The sequence below is a fragment of the Mesoplodon mirus genome (genome assembly GCF_964341445.2).
Source record: "Mesoplodon mirus genome assembly, chromosome: 2".
Classification (NCBI taxonomy): Eukaryota; Metazoa; Chordata; class Mammalia; order Artiodactyla; family Ziphiidae; genus Mesoplodon; species Mesoplodon mirus.
The window spans coordinates 101,164,383-101,168,415 of NC_138977.1; the positions used below are offsets into that span (position 1 = coordinate 101,164,383).

General features: G+C 39.1%; 1 pseudogene across 1 annotated transcript; it reads right to left on the minus strand.

Annotated features, from left to right (window-relative positions):
* Positions 1–1,725: 1,725 nt before the first annotated feature.
* LOC309816792 (importin subunit alpha-1-like) lies at positions 1,726–3,559 on the minus strand (annotated as a pseudogene). The gene has a single exon. The product of its transcript is annotated as an importin subunit alpha-1-like (transcript).
* Between the last annotated feature and the right edge of the window lie 474 nt (positions 3,560–4,033).

A 4,033-nucleotide genomic window follows, 5' to 3' on the forward strand; every position in this document is an offset into this window, starting at 1 on the left:
ATGCTGGAGACAGTGCGGAGAAAACAGAACCTTCCTGCACTGTTGGTGGGAATGTAAATTGATACAGCCACTATGGAGAGCAGTATAGAGGTTCCTTAAAAAACTAAAAATAGAATTAACATATGACCCAGCAATCCCACTGCTGGGCATATACTCAGAGAAAACAATAATTCAAAAAGACACACACACCCCAATGTTAATTGCAGTACTATTTACAATAGTCAGGTCATGGAATCAACTTAAATGCCCATCGACAGATGAGTGGATAAAGAAGGTGTGGTACTTATATACAATGGAATATTACTCAAACATAAAAAGGAATGGAATTGGGTCATTTGTAGAGATGTGGATGGATCTAGAGACTGTCATACAGAGTGATGTATGTCAGAAAGAGAAAAACAGATATGATATATTAATGCATATATGTGGAATCTAGAAAAATGGTACAGATGAGCCAGTATGCAAGACAGAAATAGAGACACAGATGTAGAGAAGAAATGTATGGACACCAAGGGGGGAAAGTGATGGTGGGGTGGTGGTGGGATGAATTGGGAGATTGGGGTTGACATATATACACTAATATGTATAAAAGAGAAAACTAATAAGAAACTACTGTATATATAAAAAGAAAAAGATTGTACAATGGTACTAATACAAATTTAATTGTGTTCTTCCTCTGCTTGACAAACAAGCTATCTTCTGGGGAAATTTACAAGATAAATTTCCTGGCTACTTTCTCTTTAACTACTGGCTGTGAGAGGAACTAACTGCATATTTTTAAAAAGATCATGTTTATAATACATATATTAGTGATTTTTTCCAACTGAGAATTCCTTTCCATTAAAAATTCAGCACAGGGCTTCCCTGGTGGTGCAGTGGTTGAGAGTCCGCCTGCCAATGCAGGGGACGCTGGTTCGTGCCCCAGTCCAGGAGGATCCCACATGCCATGGAGCGGCTGGGCCCTTGAGCCATGGCCACTGAGCCTGCGCGTCCGGAGCCTGTGCTCCACAACGGGAGAAGCCACAACAGTGAGAGGCCCGCGTACCAAAAAAAAAAAAAAAAAAAAAAAATTCAGCACAGAAATAAGAAAATGTTTCAGTGAATGGAGATACCAAAAATCCCATTACAAATTCCTTTCAAATTTTTCTTAAATTTTTAATTTTATTGGAATATAGTTGATTTCTGATGTTGTGTGTATTTGTGCTATACAGCAAAGTGAATCAGTTAAACATATACATATATCCATTCATTTTTAGACTCTTTTCCCATATAGGTCATTACAGAGTACTGAGTAGAGTTCCCTGTGCTATATACAGTAGTGTGTATATGTCAATCCCAATCTCCCAGTTTATCCCTCCCCTTCTTCCCACCCTAGTAACCATAAGTTTGTTTTCTACATTTGTGAATCTATTTCTGTTTTGTAAATAAGTGCATTTGTATCATTTTTTTAGATTCCACATATAAGCGATATCATATGATATTTGTCTTTCTCTGTCTGACTTACTTCACATAGTATGATAATCTCTAGGTCTGTCCATGTTGCTGCAAATGACATTATTTCATTTTTTATATGGCTGAGTAATTTCCATTGTATATATGTACCGCATCCTCTTAATCCTTTCATCTGTCGATGGACATTTATGTTGCTTCCATGTCTTGGCTATTTTATTTTTTATTTTCTTTAAAGAAAAGAGTGGAATTTAATCTTTATTCACAGGACACTGCAAGATATGAAATTTGACATAGAAATAAGAAACCCATTGAGAGGAGAAGCTTCATACAGTATGTACAGTTTGGAACTGTTCAAGTATAGTTTCTTTGTAAAAAGTGCTACAATAACAAACCACGTGTAAAGAGTTCTTAGTAGAGAAACAGTAAGACAGACTTCTACCAGACATAGTACACAACAAACAACTTTATGCCTCAGATGTACAATCTAAAAGTTGAAGGTCCCAGCAGTGCCATCCTGAACTTGGAATGTATACCCTTCAGAGGTAGTTTCTGGCACAACATTTTGATCTTCCTCTTCCTCCACAGAGAAATACTTCTCAATCAAGTTTAATGAAGCTTTGTACACAGACTCATTTTCATGGTTTTGTAGAGCTTCAGTTTTGTCCAAACCTCCACATTCTTCAATCCTTATACTAAGTTTCTCAGTTTCACCTATCTTCTCAGCAGTCTGAAAGATATTTGAGATGGCATCCAGAATAACCAGAATAATTTGTGTCTTTTGCAGTTAGAAGGTCATCAACAGTTCTATTATGCCACAATGAAAAATGTATACTATCTGCTCAACTGTTCCACCACTTGTGTAGTTGGTCACAGCCCATACAGCTTCCTTTTGTGTCCTAAAGTCAGCCTTGGAGAGAACGCCAACAAGGAATGGGACTAATCCATGATTTACAACTTGTTGTATCTGGTCCTGGCGGCCAGCCATGATGTTTGACATTGTCCATGTAGCTTCCTTCTGAATATTAGTTTTGGAGTTTGTTAGCAGGCTGAGAAATGTGGCAAGTACTCCTGCATCTATTACAACCTGAGTCTGTTCATCTGTCCCAATGACAATATTCTCTATGGCTCTTAGCGTGAGAGTCACAATTGGCAATTCAGTAGCTCCTAAAAGCTTCACAAGTTGGGGTACAACCCCAGTTTTCACAACCATTTCAATCCATTCATTTGGACTATTGGTAAGGTAGGAAATAGCCCAGCAGGCATCAGCTAAAACTTCTGGATCATGGTGATGCAGGAGACGAACTAAAGTAGGAAAAATTTGCTCAACAACATCTAAGGGGGGGTGCAGGATTCTTGTTGCGACAAAGATTTGAAAGTGTCCAGGTAAGATTATGTAAGTAACCACATGCTAAAGATGACAAATCAGGAACCACCAAAAGTGCCAACAGTGGGTCAACTGCACCATGCTTGATAACCAAGTCTCGGAAAACCGAGCCATCACCTGCAACATTTCCTAGAGCCCATACGGCTTGTTCACTGATGTGAGCATGGGGAGATGCCAACAGGGAAATGAATGCTGGGATAACACCTCCATCTACCACAGCCTTGGTCTGTTCTGATGTCCCAGAAGCAATGCTAGTGAGGGCCCAAGCAGATTCAAACTGAATGGGACTACAATCAGTTCTGCCCAAGAAGGACACAAAGTTTGGAATCAAGCCAGCCCGGATTATGTTGACTATATGGGGCTGTTTTTCCCTAGAAAGCAGTTTCCTAGCAGCTTGAGTAGCTTGGAACTGGCTTTCCAAATTGTTGCTATTTATGCCTTTGACAATGTCATCAACAGACCGATTTACAGTGCCCTGGTTGTTGTGGTTTTCCTGCAGTGGAGAAGCAGCATCATCTGGAAAAGAGCTGACATTTCTCCTTTTCAGCATCTGGTCGCCATTCTTAGCTTTCCTGAGCTTCACATTAACTTCTATTTGGTGCCACCTCATTTCTGTACTGTCTTTCCCCTTGTTCTTGAATCTGTTAAGGTGGGCAGATGGTGAATTAGCATTCTCATTGGTGGACATCATTATGAGAAAAAGAGAGAAAGCTACATGGCCGGCTCAAGCTTCCACAGGAAGTGGTGTGGGGCACACAGTCTACAGATCAACTGCTCTCAAAACGTCCACTATGGTCAGCCCGAGAACGGTGTCTTGGCTATTTTAAATAGTGATGCTATGAATACTGAGGTGCATATATCTTTTCAAATTATGGTTTTCTCTAGATATATTCCCAGGAGTAGGATTTCTGGATCATATGGCAGTTCTATTTTTAGACTTTTAAGGAACATCCATACTGTTCTCCCTGATGGTTGTACCAATTTACATTCCCACCAACAGTGTAGGAGGGTTCCCTTTTCTCCACACCCTCTCCAGCATTCATTCTTTGTAGATTTTTTGATGATGGCCATTCTGACCGGTGTGAGGTGATACCTCATTGTAGTTTTTTTTTTTTTTTTTTTTTTTAATTTTATTTTATTTTATTTTTTTGCTTTATAACAAATTTAATCAGTTATACATATACATATGATTTGCAT